The 15,921-nt window shown below is 42.2% G+C and overlaps 1 protein-coding gene across 1 annotated transcript in view; it reads right to left on the reverse strand.

Annotated features, from left to right (window-relative positions):
• Positions 1-15,921, reverse strand: part of LOC124616212 — a 335,703-nt gene that overhangs the window by 12,393 nt on the left and 307,389 nt on the right. The gene's annotated exons all lie outside the window — the stretch shown is intronic.

Genomic DNA, 15,921 nt, shown 5'->3' on the forward strand with positions numbered 1-15,921 from the left:
AATTCGCTACGTACATGCTAAGGGCATGAACGCCGCTACGATTCATTGCGAAATTGTTTCTGTTTATGGAGAGGACGTAATGTCAAAGCAGTAAGGACGGAAATTCACGATGACGACAGAAGACTGTTGTCACCTATGGCTGGCTCTGTGCACTATAGGGCTTAACATCTGAGGTCATCAGTCCCCTAGAACTTAAGACTACTTAAAGATAAGCAACCTAAGGACATCACACACATCCTCGACAGAGGCAGGATTCGAACCTGCGGCTGTAGCAGTCGTGCGGTTCCAGACTAAAGCTTCTAGAACCGCTCGGTCACAACGGACGGCGTTGTCACTTAGGATTTAGTGCAGAATACTGAAGAACGTCTCTCTGATCGCCGATCGACGATTGACGTCCTGGATGCAGGTTTTCCAAACATTTTACGAACTGTTGTTCATGAAATCGTAGCTGATTGACTAAATTATCGCAAGCTGTGTACATGATAGGCGCCCAAGGTGCTTACGGAAGTACACAAAATAGACGAAGTCAGTGTCGCTCGCGAATTCCTTGACCGTTTTGAGATTGAATCCGAGACTTCTAGACTTTATTGTGACAGGATACGGAACTTGGGATTTCCTCTTCAAAGAGAAAATGACAATAAATGCAGTGGCGCCATACTCATTCTCCTTCAGCCAAAAAATTCAAAGCTCAGGAAACAGCGTGGAAAATCCTCGTGTCAGTGTTTTGGAATCGAAAAGGGGTTCTGCTCGTTGATGTTTTGGGCAGAAGTGAAACAATAAATGCTGTAAGTTACTGAGAGACCATGAAGAAGCTTCGCAGTCATACAAAAGAAATGTCGCGGGATGCTATAACGGGACGCGTCTCCTTGATGACAACGCACGTTCGCACACCTCTCATGCAACACAAGAGTTGTTGACTTCGTTTGGTTTTGATGTTTAAAGCCATCCATCTCATATCTACAATCTCGCACCTAGTCACTATCATCTGTTCACTAAACCGAAGAAACACCTTCGTGGCCAATGTCGATGACACAGAACCCAAAAAGCTTGTTCCATGAATGACAACATGTATTGAGATAAATGGTGAATATGTGCAAAATTATTGCAAAACCTCTACTACAATGAATGTAAAGATTATTAAAGTAAATTCGTTTTTTGTACTTCAAAAGCCAGCCGGGGTGGCCGAGCGGTTCTAGGCGCTACAGTCTGGAACCGCGCGACCGCTATGGTCGCAAGTTCGAATCCTGCCTCGGGCATGGTTGTGTGTGATGTCATTAGGTTAGTTAGGTTTAAGTAGTTCTACGTTATAGGGGACTGATGACCTCAGCAGTTAAGTTCCATAGTGCTCAGAGCCATTTGAAACATTTGTACCTCAAAAATTTCTTTTAACCTTACTTTTCGGATTAGCCTCGCAGCTTTACAGACAACTGCGTTGAATTAACGATATTGTGCTGAAGATCTCAAGCAGTGTTGGAAGGAAACGAAGTTATAGTGATTGGACAAGTAACAAAGGGAGTCCCCTCAATAATTGCTTTTGAATTAACACAGATTACTAATACATGTGAATTACCTTCTACTTAACTAATAATTTTGTGAATGTTGAAGTGGTTGATAAGAAAATTGGAGAGGAATTCCGCGTTATACAAGACACATTTCTAGTTTTGTTTTCATCCAGATGTGCTTCAATACTTTTGTGCTATTTTCAGTGCGTTTATTTGTTTATATTCTTTTTCACATGAACAATTGGATGTTAATGATAGTAGCTTTGCGTCTACTAGGCAGTCTACAGCTTGTCATACTTTTTGCTACTCTAGTGTTTTTTCGTTTGCTTGGTCGTAGTAACATGCTCACTTCTTCTGCTTTTGTCATTACACTGAAACGAGTCTTCTGGGGTGAAGTCATATGTGGCACACGAATATTGTAATGATACTAACGTAAACTAAATTGAAACTATTACATTACAAACCATATATGTCTCTGATGGGCTCTATAAAGTGAATCGCTGGCTGTGCGCGACCGCGGAGTCAAAGATACTGCGTCTGGTCTGAGATTGTAGTGTTGGAGTTAGAGAGGGCTTGGTGCACAGCAGTGGGTAGCTGGCTGTGACAGGAAGAGGATGGAGTAGGCAGTTGTGCTGTGCTCTGTAAAGCCACCAAGTATTAGATTATAATGTAGGAATTATGAGTACATGTATTATTGCAAATAGAAACGTGGAAACAGAAGTCTTCTCGGAGGCAAGGTAAAGAAGTTAAATTTTTATGACTTTCATTTTGCCAGCACTTTAGTGTAAATGTGTTGGCTGACAACTGGTAACAGTGAGTTCTATGTTGAGTAACTCCAGAATGTACGTACACAGATTTGATGTATAGGCTAGTTAGATATTTCGCTTTTGCAACGTTTCTATGATTTGCTGACTCAGTTACTTATACATGGTGTGATGATTTGCCATTATGCTTGTTTAATAAGTTTAGATAATACTTGCTGTATAAATGTCATTGCTTGTGACTCATTTAGTAAAAAGGGAGTAATTTCTTTGAGTAACGTAATTTCAATTGTCAGTTGTTTTGAAAATTCCACTATTCAAAAAGTCAGTGTTAGTGATTCATCCAAATCACTACCGCCTCCATGTCCTGTTCATATGTTTTTTGACATCGAATTTTCTTAAATGTTTTCATTTATCAGCCAAAAGAGTTTCTCGTATATTTCAAAGTATTACTGCCAACATTGCACACCGCTGAGCCTGTAGCTAGCATAATCTGTTCTTCTTCATGAACATATCGCGATCCACCGTTGGTGGGGGTAAGACAATTGTATTTATTTGTTATGTGCACAGAGACCAAAGTTATGAGTTTGGAACAGTGCCAGAGGATTCAGTACCTAAGGGGCTGAATGTATTTTTCGGTGACTGTATTTCTTTACTGGCACTGGGAGTTGCATTTCCGAATCGCTACCTGTAAAGATTTTGCTAACAGTAACACAGAGTAAGCACACCACCTACAGTTACAACACGCTGCACGATAACTCAAGTTTTGTATGCGTTTCCAGTTCAGGTATTCATTCATGGTGTTCCAAAGAAATCAAGAAATAACATTACACTAAAGAAATATAGAAAGAACATTACAACACATGTATTTCCTACAATTTATTCCCAAGCACAAAGTTTCCAGTTCAGGCATTCATTCAAGGTGTTCCAAAGAAATCAAGAAATAGCATTACACTAAAGAAATATAGAAAGAACATTACAACACATGTATTTCCTACAATTTGTTCCCAAGATTGCGTGGCACGAAATCGCAGGGAATAAATCATAGAAAACACTTTTGTAATCACAAAAGTAAAAGAAATAACTGTGTTGCCTCGGCAAAAACAAAGAAATGAGCATCACTGCATCAAAAAGTTTGACAGCCCCTAGACTGTGTAGCAGACCTAAAGCTACTATCAAGAACAAGCAACAACGTCTTGTGAGAAAGAAGATAAACAAATAAACGCACTGAAGGCAGCACAGTAAGTGCTGAAACACGTCTGTATGAAAACAAAACTACAAATATGTCTTCCGTAAGTCGGAATTCCTCTCCAGCTTCCCCTGAACATTAATCAAACATAATTAGTATCCTTCTCACACGGTACAGAAGTTCTAATAAAGTCCATTGGAGTGAAAGGAACGTGGGAAATTGTTAATTATATTTCAGTGTTAACTGGCGAGAACCTGTTTATATTTTCCGCGACCCCCACGGGCAGGCGGTGTAACGCCAACATAAGCGTATCGGCCTAAGCCGGCGTCTGAATCATGTGCTGGAGTATTTTGTGCCAGTATCAGCGGTCATGGGCTGGGCATGGTACACTGACAGATTACTCCATGTTGTGGCCGAGTCAGCAAGTTCTTCTCTGCGCCTGTCTACTTCCGGTGCGTTCCCTCCAGTCCGGGCCTAGTTGCTAACTTGCTGAAGCGCCCTGAGAACGAAGTTAGCTTGAGTGGATTAAGTCTGGCACACGACAACGATAGCTACGAATCTGTTACTTCAGGACGATCACAGAGGAAAATTATTCAGTAACAACATTATGTTGAAGTTGTTGCTGCCCTCGCTTCGAATGTCGGGCGAATATCGACACTGGCAGCTTATCTTTCCTGCTTGTCATGGTTAATATCTTATCTGTGTGTTTATGAATGTTATTTAAATGTTATTGTTAGTAATTACATTTGACCGATATATGGCGTATACGGGTCGCCTTCCTCTGTTATCAGTTGAATACCGTGTTTGACCATCCTAACTTATTATCTCAAGTGATGACCTTCAATAATCATTACGTTATGCTTATCCATTACGGATATTTTAGAACCGTGACTGTATATTAATGTAAATAAATTATACACAACTGCAACCAGTCACTTTTTTCATTAATAATGCTTTATTACATTAACCGGTTTTCGAACCCTTTCAGGTTCATCTTCAGATGATTTCGGGAGAATCCGGGAAGTTACATCATTACTGGTAGTAGCGCCGACCTGTTCAAGAAAGAATGGGCCAATGCGAACGTAGCCGTGAAGCCACACCATACGGTGACATGTTCACCATACAGAGGAACTTGATACGCAGTGACTGAAGCTGAAGAACCCCCACACTCGTCAGTTCTGTGTGTTCACCTCACCCGTCAGAGAAAACTGAACTTAGTCTGCCCATAGGATGGTCCAAGGCCAGCCCTCGTCAACTTAAATCCTTGCGTAAAAGTGGAGAGCGAAGTCAACACGTCGTTGCGTGTACTGTGCTGCAAGCGGCTCTACGGTATGGATCTTCTACGGGTACCATTCGAGTATGCTTCGAAGCTCCTACCGTACAGTGGACCACGAAATGTTCAACAGTCGTGACACAGCACGCGCTGCCTGACGATCGGGAATTGCGCGCAGTGTTGTCTGCTATAGCAACAGCGATTTCATCAACCACATGTGGTGCAACCTGTCGTCGGCCTCTTCCCGGAGAAACGTCCAGTATTGCAGTTGATTCGAACTTCTTCATCGTGCTTCGCGAAGTATGCGGAGAAAGTGGACCCTTCTGTAATCCGTTCAGCCGGCGGTATTCTCGAAGGGCAGCTCCAGCATTACTGTTGTTTTGATAATACAGCTACACGAATAATGCCCTGCTCTTTTTGTCCAAGCTCATGCTCACACGTCAACAAGTGGACTGCGATTGGTCAGGTGTGTAAGAGTATGAATCACGATGAGTGATCACGGCAACTGGTGGCCATTGTTGGAACTGAACGGTGGCACTGTGACGCATGGAATTAATGCACCCCATACTCTGGACATCAATGCTACCAAGTGTGGTACTCGTACGGTAATTAGTTTCCGTGTTATAACGTGTTAAATAGGGATATCTGGCATATTAAGCATTGGGTTGTTTAACGAAGTACAATTGGCAGCCCCCGTGTGTTTCTACAGCCCAATGTTTCTGATTGTCTAAAGTAGAGTCTTAACAATATCAATTCTCTTTTTAATTGTGTTTCTCTCTCTCCGATATATTTCTGAGTCGTTTGTTATCCTCACTATCATCATATTGCCTGGATTAATGCTAACATGAACGCCCGTGAATCTAATTATTTCAGCGAATTGTCTGTGTTAATAAAGTATCAATGTAATTATGTTCCCTTAATTGTGCTGAAGTAAGAGTTATTTTAATTAGTCAAGTAGTCATTCCAAGGAATTTATTTCTTAGTAATTTCACAAATATCGTGTAGCAACTGAAATGAATAAAGGTTATTCTGTTCATTTAGTAAATGTTGAGATACGGTAACGAAGAAAACATTGTTTTAACTCTGTAAGGACGGTTTTTTGAGAAGGTCATGATAATTTAGCTTAGGAAAATTTTTTGTGCAAATATCCTTGTTAGGAATTGTTCTTTTTCGTGTTCTGGAACCTTAGCACTCCAAACTACCTCCCTGCTCTCCATATAAAATACAGTACTGCCTAGACTGTTCATTCCATTCAACTGGTCCTGAAAATCTTCTTCACTTTCACTGGGAACAGCGACGATATCAGAGATTCTTATTGATGTCCTTTAGGAATAAACAATATGGACTGAGAGTAAACTCAAGAAACATGGTAGTCATGATTCTTTGACTGTTGTTTATTAATAACAAGATTTTCGATTATTGTTAGTTCCCTGCCATTTGCTCTTCTATGTAGAACATAACATAATATAATAAGAAAGACATTAATTCAGAATCTCATCCTCAAAGCTGCAATCTCTCTTTTTTCAGTTACGAACGCCTTTAACGCTCTGACAGGGTGATGATACCACAGCCACACCTGAGTGACCTAGAGGTGAGATCACGTCTTAACTGTTGAACATGTGAGCAACAAGTGTTCCCAGTCTAAAATGCTGGACTGTATTTTCTGGATTTTAGGTTGCGCATAAGCACCTACGAAGTCTACTTCATGTAATAGGTGGGGTCCATGTTTTACTAATGTGATTTAGTGCTTTCTGAGGAGGAAAGAACTTCTATATCAGACTTAGTGACCAAACACAATTTCATTATTCATCCTTACCAAAGTAGCAGAATACAGGTAATATTTCTCTCTCCATTACGTAATATTCTTGTTATTACTGTTTCACACCCACATTCTATAGACTCCTTTCTCTTGTCGCCCCCTCGCCACCCACCTTTTTGCCTGATCATCACGTTCACCAGTTTATCTATATAAAATACACTCCTGGAAATGGAAAAAAAACACATTGACACCGGTGTGTCAGACCCACCATACTTGCTCCGGACACTGCGAGAGGGCTGTACAAGCAATGATCACACGCACGGCACAGCGGACACACCAGGAACCGCGGTGTTGGCCGTCGAATGGCGCTAGCTGCGCAGCATTTGTGCACCGCCGCCGTCAGTGTCAGCCAGTTTGCCGTGGCATACGGAGCTCCATCGCAGTCTTTAACACTTGTAGCATGCCGCGACAGCGTGGACGTGAACCGTATGTGCAGTTGACGGACTTTGAGCGAGGGCGTATAGTGGGCATGTGGGAGGCCGGGTGGACGTACCGCCGAATTGCTCAACACGTGGGGCGTGAGGTCTCCACAGTACATCGATGTTGTCGCCAGTGGTCGGCGGAAGGTGCACGTGCCCGTCGACCTGGGACCGGACCGCAGCGACGCACGGATGCACGCCAAGACCGTAGGATCCTACGCAGTGCCGTAGGGGACCGCACCGCCACTTCCCAGCAAATTAGAGACACTGTTGCTCCTGGGGTATCGGCGAGGACCATTCGCAACCGTCTCCATGAATCTGGGCTACGGTCCCGCACACCGTTAGGCCGACTTCCGCTCACGCCCCAACATCGTGCAGCCAGCCTCCAGTGGTGTCGCGACAGGCGTGAATGGAGGGACGAATGGAGACGTGTCGTCTTCAGCGATGAGAGTCGCTTCTGCCTTGGTGCCAATGATGGTCGTATGCGTGATTGGCGCCGTGCAGGTGAGCGCCACAATCAGGACTGCATACGACCGAGGCACACAGGGCCAACACCCGGCATCATGGTGTGGGGAGCGATCTCCTACACTGGCCGTACACCACTGGTGATCGTCGAGGGGACACTGAATAGTGCACGGTACATCCAAACCGTCATCGAACCCATCGTTCTACCATTCCTAGACCGGCAAGGGAACTTGCTGTTCCAACAGGACAATGCACGTCCGCATGTATCCCGTGCCACCCAATGTGCTCTAGAAGGTGTAAGTCAACTACCCTGGCCAGCAAGATCTCCGGATCTGTCCCCCATTGAGCATGTTTGGGACTGGATGAAGCGTCGTCTCACGCGGTCTGCACGTCCAGCACGAACGCTGGTCCAACTGAGGCGCCAGGTGGAAATGGCATGGCAAGCCGTTCCACAGGACTACATCCAGCATCTCTACGATCGTCTCCATGGGAGAATAGCAGCCTGCATTGCTGCGAAAGTGGATATACACTGTGCTAGTGCCGACATTGTGCATGCTCTGTTGCCTGTGTCTATGTGCCTGTGGTTCTGTCAGTGTGATCATGTGATGTATCTGACCCCAGGAATGTGTCAATAAAGTTTCCCCTTCCAGGGACAATGAATTCACGGTGTTCCTATTTCAATTTCCAGGAGTGTAGCAGTCTGTGCCATTACTTACTTGTACAAAATTTTTGGCTGATAGATTCCTACATTTTAATCTTTGTGTTTAAAGTGGTGGAAAATTCATTTGAGCAGAGCTACTTTGTGAACTTTATTATGCTTGTGTTTTGTATCGATATGTAATAGTGAAATGCCACACATCTTAGAAAAATAATTTTTGTACAGCTGTGTACTTTCGCCGATGCCGTGTAGACTACCTGTCAAGTATTAGTAGCTATGACAATAGCCTAAAAAGCCGAAATACGGATCATAGCGAGCTGTTCAGTAAATATTATTGTGAAACAGCAATACTGTGTATCTAAATTTTTAATATCTACTTCTAAATCTCTATACGTACTCCGCAAGCCACACTTTGGTGGGTGGCGGTGGGCACCTTGTACCACAATTAGCCACTTCTTTCCCGTTCCACCCGCAAACAGAGTGAGGGAATGCAACTGTCCGTAGGCATCCGTACGAACCCCAGTTTTTCTCATGTTACATTTGTGCTCTGTACCATAAATATATGTAGGCGGGAGTAGAATCGTTCCGAAGATCTTAAGAGGCTGGTTCTCCATATATTTTCAGTACTGTTCCGCGAAAAGAACATCATGCCTGCAGGGATTCCCGCTTGAGTTCACGAAGCGTCTCCCAAATACATGCTTGCTGCTTCGATATCTTCCTTTAATCCGACCTGGTAGGGATCACAAACACTCGAGCAGTACTCAAGAATGGTGCGCACAGGTGTTCTGTGCGCGCTCTCTTTTACAGATGATCAACACTTTCCTAAAATTCTGCCTACGAACGTAACTGAGAGATAGCAGCACACTACTAATGCTCGAATGTTACGAGATTATTTTTCCTACTCATCTGCTTAAACATATATTTTTCTACATTTAGAGCATCACAATAACTAGAAATTTGGTCTAAGTCATCTTGTATCCTCTTGTAGTCACTCAACAACGACACCTTCCCGTTCACCTCAATGTCATCATCAAACAGCCACAGATTGCTGCCTGCGCTGTCCGCCAAATCGTTCACGAGTATAGAGAATAGTAGCGTGCGCATCACACTTTCCCGTGGCGGTCTTGGCGATACCCTTGTGTGTGATCAACAATCGCCGTAGGGGACAACGTACTGGGTTCTGTTACTTGAGAAGTATCCCATCCACTCACATATCTTGGAAGCTATCTCATATGCTCGCACGCTTGTTAAAAGTCTGCAGTAGAGCATTATGGAAATCTAGGAATATAGAATCTGCATGTGGCCCTTCATCCATGGTTCACAGGATATCATGTGAGGAAAGGAAATGTTAGTTCCGCATGAGCGATGGTTTCTAAATCCATGCTGATTTGTGAACAGAAAATCTTCCATCTCAAAGAAGTCGGTTATACCCGAACTGAGAACAAGTTCAAAAATTCTATAAGGCACAAATGTTAATGGTATTTGTCTGTAACTTTGCGGATCCTTTCTTCTATCCTTCGTAGCTACAGGAGTCACCTGCGGATTTTCCAGTGGCTGGAGACTGCGCTGGGAGAGAGATTCGCGATGAGTGCTAGATAAGTAAGGGGACCATGCATTAGAGTACCATCTGTAACACCGAAATGGGATTCAGTCAGGACCTGATGACTTATTGTTTTAAATTCTTTCACAAAGGAACATCCGAAACTGAGTATTATACCAGAGGTTGAAAATATCGAAATAGTTATAAAGCTCTTCCGTTATACAGACCGGTTTCGGGCTCTTATAAGCCCGTCTTCAGGTGTCTCATTTGGTCGAACAGGAGTCTGTTCTGCGCTCGTAGGTTGCACACCTCGCCTTGTACATGCCCACCGAGGCGCTCGTGAGTCACAACACCAAGTTACGACACCTGAAGATGGGCTTACGAGAACCTGATACCGGCCATGTCATAATAAAAGAACTTTACAACTGTAGCGGTATTTTAAACCTTTGGTAAACTCTTTCAGTTGCTTCTCTGCGCTTGTCCTCCATATTGAAGTTCATACGACAGTCAAATGACGGTATGTTTGTACGGTCCCCTTCATGCGCACGTGACGGCATACTTTTTTTAACTCTTTCTGCTGCTTCTCTGCGCTAGGCTTGCCTATTACCTTGCCCTCCATATGGGAGTCAGCACGACGGTTAAACGATGGTAAGTTTTTACGATTCTCCTGAGTGAATGCGTTTTTAATTGAGAGATTCACAACTTTACTTTCGCTGTCTTCTAACGCCGAACAAGACTCCTCAGTGAGTGACTGGGCAGAAGCTTTAGACCTGCTTAGCGACTTTACATAGGAGCAGAACTTTCTCAGGATTTGGTAAGACGTTTTCCTAAGGTGAGACGGTTGTTGTTGTAGCATGCTTTGGCCATCTGTCTTTTTACAGACGCACGAATTTATACTAAATTTTGCGTACCTGCGCGTTCTGTTTTCAGCCGAGAGTACAAAAACCTGCTCTTCCTCAGCAACTTCCGAATTTTGTTAATAAAACACGATGGGTTTTTTTCCGTTCTTGATCCACTAACGCAGCACATACTTCTCCATGACGTAACTTATAATCCCTCTTAAACTTAGTCCGTAATTTCTTGATATCCACTGAACTGGAATTAAATCATGTCCATTCACTTTTTCTCCACTCATTTTTTGCGTGGGTTTTAGCAACTGCTCTTTCCAGGAAAAATTATCTCCTAGCCTTCTTGAAGCATTCATATTCCTCCAAGTACCTACGGAAGACTCTATAAATATTTAACAGAGGGATTCCCAGCTGACACAATGAGGAAGGGAATCCGTCTAAAATACCTGTTACCTGAAGAGAGAGGTTGACTGAACACCCTATATGACACATGGGAATATATTCTATTTTGTTATGCGGAGCTACAGGGTGTTAACCAAAAATAGTAGATGGGTACAGAGATTGGAATATGCAGCAAATTGGAATATAGAACAAATAATTAAGGTTGGTGGACGTTCAGTTCTGAGATGAGACTGGCCTCATAAGACGTCAGGAGACCGCACAAAGTTAGTAGTAAGAAAATGAAATACAGGAGTATCTAATGGTAATACAATTGTCTTGGTAGCTTATATACTTTTAAATTATCATCTCAAGACAAATATCGGGATAACACTACCATCAGGTTTGTAATATGAAGCATAGAGTATCAGACAAGAAATTAAAAGGCACAGAGTGGAGCAACTCAGTGAAGATGAAAAATGTATCTGCCTACATTAAAGTGCCTGTGTCAGTATAGGCAATTAAGGGGTTAAAAAGAGTGTTGGAGGCTACAGCGTACGGTTCACCGACTTCCGCATACATGTTTTTCAACTTTAGTTTTGTTTTGATATATGCCTATTAATATACTGTCTTTTATTACGTATTTCGTATGACAGATCTGATGATGTGGTATACCTAAGGGCGTCACAAAGTGACCAATTAAACTTATATTGGCGACCAAGATCATTATCCTAAAGTTTAGTTTTAAAGATGGCCCTAGCTCTCCTGAGGGACTTCTTGTTCAACGTTATATAGGATGACTTCTTCCTTTATGTGGCCACATCGTCCGTAGTTGCTTTACAATTCTTCAGGGTATTTTTGTTTTGTCTCTGCAACTACAAAAATGTGTGTTTTCTTTTTTTTTCAAAAGACGCGTTTCGCTTTATTGAGGTAAAAAATCATCAGTGGTCTTAAATTAAGTTATTTAGATTTTCATTTGCTTTAGGATCGAAAAACAGTTTGTTAATCATATATTGGTTTGTATTTACGGGGATTTTAGCTTGATTCTTGCTTACATCGGGAAATGTCGTCTGCTAGCACATCGTTGATGTTTTTCTTCTTTAGACACTAATAGTTGTCCAATTTTTAGTTGTTCTGCAGCACTATCCTTTTCATATGGTTTTCACAGCACACTTGCTTGCACAGCGCTGTGTTCGTTCGTTTTTACACTTCTAGAATATTTCTACTATGTGTTGTGCTTTTTGTTTTGCAGTGTTGCCAACATAACTTTGGTACTACTTTGTCTGTAATATTTTTTTTTGATAATTATATGTGTGTCACAATTCCATTTAATTTTGTTAGTGTGTATTTATATATTGTGGAAGAGAAGGGAATGAATAGTGATGGAGGTTTTTTTTTTGGGTGGGGAAGGAGAAATCGTGAAAGGTGTATAGTAATAAGATGGAGTGTGAGTTTACAGGAGAAGGTGAGTAACAAGCAGTGACATGAAACTGGGAGGGAGGGGGTTGAGTGGGAGTTTACGAGGAGTTGAAGGATAGAAAAGGCTCTTTTCTTCTTCATGTAACTGCATCAATTATTGTATATACAGTCTGGTTTCCGATATTTATTTGGTCACTGAGCAACTGCTTATTATGTGTTAATGCTTTGCGTAAGTCGAAATTTTCTCAGAAAGGGAGGAGGTGTCTGTCTTGACTAATTCTTATGATATTAGTAAGGTACTATAAGTACCTATATATATATATATATATATATATATATATATATATATATATATATATATAAGTATATAGTGCAATACTGACTCTACGACTTTTTTTAGAAGCTAGATTAAGAAAAGGCAAATCTACGTTTCTAGCATTTGTAGACTTAGAGAAAGTTTTTAAAAATGTTGACTGGAATACTCTCTTTCAAATTCTGAAGGTGGCAGGGGTAAAATACAGGGAGCGAAATGCTATTTACAATTTGTACAGAAACCAGATTGCAGTTATAAGAGCCTCGGACATGAAAAGGAAGCAGTGGTTGGGAAGGGTGTGAGACAGGGTTGTAGCCTATCCCTGATGTTCTTAATTGTGTATATTGAGCAAGGAGTAAAGGAAGCAAAGAAAAATTCGGAGTAGGTATTATAATCCATGGTGAAGAAATAAAAACTCTGAGGTTCGCCGATGACATTGTAATTCTGTCAGAGACAGCAAACGACTTGGAAGAGCAGTTGAACGGAATGGACAGTGTCTTGAAAGGAGGATATAAGGTGAACATCAAGAAAAGCAAAACGAGGATAATGGAATGCAGTCGAATTAAGTGTGGTGATGTTGAGGGAATTAGATTAGGAAATGAGACACTTAAAGTAGTAAAGGAGTTTCGCTATTTGGGGAAAAAAATAACTGATGATGGCCGAAGTAGGGAGGATATAATATGTAGACTGGCAATGGCAAGGAAAGCGTTTCTGAAGAAGAGAAACTTGTTAACATCGAGTATAGGTTTAAGTGTCAGGAAGTCGTTTCTGAAAGTATTTGTATGGAGTGTAGCCACGTATGGAAGTGAAACATGGACGATAAATAGTTTGGACAAGAAGAGAATAGAAGCATTCGAAATGTGTTGCTACAGAAGAATGCTGAAGATTAGATGGGTAGATCACATAATTAATGAGGACGTGTTGAATAGGATTGGGGAGAAGAGAAGTTTGTGGCACAACTTGACCAGAAGAAGGGATCGGTTGGTAGGACATGTTCTGAGGCATCAAGGGATCACCAGTTTAGTATTTGAGGGCAGCGTGGAGGGTAAAAAACGCAGAGGGAGACCAAGAGATGAATACACTAAGCGGATTCAGAAGGATGTAGGTTGCAGTAGGTACTGGAAGATGAAGAAGCTTGCACAGGATAGGGTAGCGTGGAGAGCTTCATCAAACCAGTCTCAGGACTGAGGACCACAACAACAACAACTTAAGTGCATAGTAGTGTGATGGAGTGTGAGTTGGAGGAGAAGGTGAGTAGCAAGCAGTGAAATGAAACTGAGAGGGAGAGGTTTAGTGGGAGAGTATGAGGGGTTTAAGGTTAAAAAAGGCTCTTTTCTTCTTCGTGTAATTGCATCAGTTACTTTACATAGAGCCTGGATTACGATATTCATTTGGTCACTGAGCAACTGTTTATTTTGTTTTAATACTCTCCGCATGTGGAAATTTTCTCGGAAAGGAAGGAGGTGTCTGTCTTGATTAATTCTTATGATATTAGTAAGGTACTATAAGTAAGAATTCAGGTCAGATGAGATCAGAGAAAGAGTATCGAAATGGAGCACGAACTACTATAATTAGATAACGGAACACTATAAACGTGGAAGGAGTGACAGATAAAAGTTGGATCAATAACTCTTTGTACGTAAAAAGAGATGAAGGAGTCTGAAACTCAGAAAAAATACGTTTCTTATCGAACATCAGTCGTAAAGTTTTCGACATTTATTTCGCATCTTATAGTGTGTCTCCGCGTGCGCGAGTGTGAGGACGCGAGGGAGACGTGTGCCGTACCACGCCCTCTCTTAGGTCCGTTTATATTGAAGCTGGCGAGTTTGAGAGCGCCCGGAATCTGGCAAAGGCGAGACGCGCAGATTTGCCAGCCCTGGAAATGATATTTTTCCGGGGGCGGACAGATAGTGGGGACCCGCGTGCGAAGCGAGGCAAGGCCGGGTGAGGCGGGGCGATGCCCACACCCCATAAAGGCCGTAGACGCTCCAAGGCCGCCGTCGCTCCGCCGGGCGCTGCCAAAAGCGCCACGTATCCGCGCAGCGTCCGGCCATTAAAAGAAACATAAAACACGTTTTACTGGGTCGATGGAAATCTGGGGTACTTTTGCCGTTTTTAACGTCCGCTGAAAGTGCGCTTTTCTCGTGCGGGACCAGCAGCTGCACGGCGCTATTCGGGTGGAAGCATTATTACATTACTCGCCAGGCCCTGGTAAACATCAAAGCTGTTTTGAAACGTATTCTACGTTCTAGACTTCTCCCTTTTCTTCGCGCGTGCTATTGTGTACCTAGTACCAACGATTTTTAGTCACACGTACAGTTTAATAGGTGACAGCTGCAAAGTAGTAACAGAAAACCTTTACAGATGAAAGGAAAAACCGTTAGAAGCACACCTCGGGGAAGACCAGTTTCGATTCCAGAGAAATGTAAGAATACGCGAGGCATTACGACTTCTCATAGAAGATAGGTTAAGGAATACCTACGTCTATACCAGAGAAGGGTTTTGACAATGAGCGAAAGGCTATTTACAATATGTACAGAAGTCAGATGGCAGTTATAAGAGTCGAGGCGTGCGAAAGGCAAAGCAGTGGTAGCGAATGGAATGAGACAGACTTGTAGACTATCCCCGATGTTATTCAATCTGTATACTGAGCAAGCAGTAAAGAAATCAAAACGTATTGGAGGAGGAATTAAAGTACAGGGAGTAGAAATAAAAACCTTTAGGTTTGCCGATGACATTGTAATTTTCTCAGAGACAGCGAAGGACTTGGAAGAGCAGTTTAGCAGAATGGACAGTATCTAGGAAGGAGGATATAAGATGAACATCAAGAAAAACAAAATGAGGATAATGGAGCGTAGTCGAATTAAATCAGGTAATAATGAGGGAATTAAATTAGGATATGAGTTTTACTATTTGGGAAGCAAAATAGCGTATGATGGTCGAAGTAGGGAAGATGTGAAATGTAGACTGCCAATGGCAGGAAACGCCTTTCTGAAGAAGAAAGATTTGTTAACATCGAGTGTAGACTAAGTGTTGAGAAGTCATTTCTGAAAGTAGTTGTGTGGAGTGAAGAGATGTATGGAAGTTAAATATGGACGATAAACAGTGTAGACAAGAAGAGAACAGAAGATTTCGAAATGTGTTGCTGCAGAAGAATGCTGAAGATTAGATGGCTAGATCACGTAACTACTGAGGAGGTAAATGGAATTGGGGAGAAGACAACACAGACTGAATCTCCAAAAATGTGTTCATAACTTTAATTTTTAATACAATTTTACTTGAGGAGCGAAATGTTTCTTCCTTTCCCATATCGTTCAGTGGGACCAGCAGCTGTACA

Source organism: Schistocerca americana, chromosome 5, assembly GCF_021461395.2.
Source record: "Schistocerca americana isolate TAMUIC-IGC-003095 chromosome 5, iqSchAmer2.1, whole genome shotgun sequence".
NCBI lineage: Eukaryota > Metazoa > Arthropoda > Insecta > Orthoptera > Acrididae > Schistocerca > Schistocerca americana.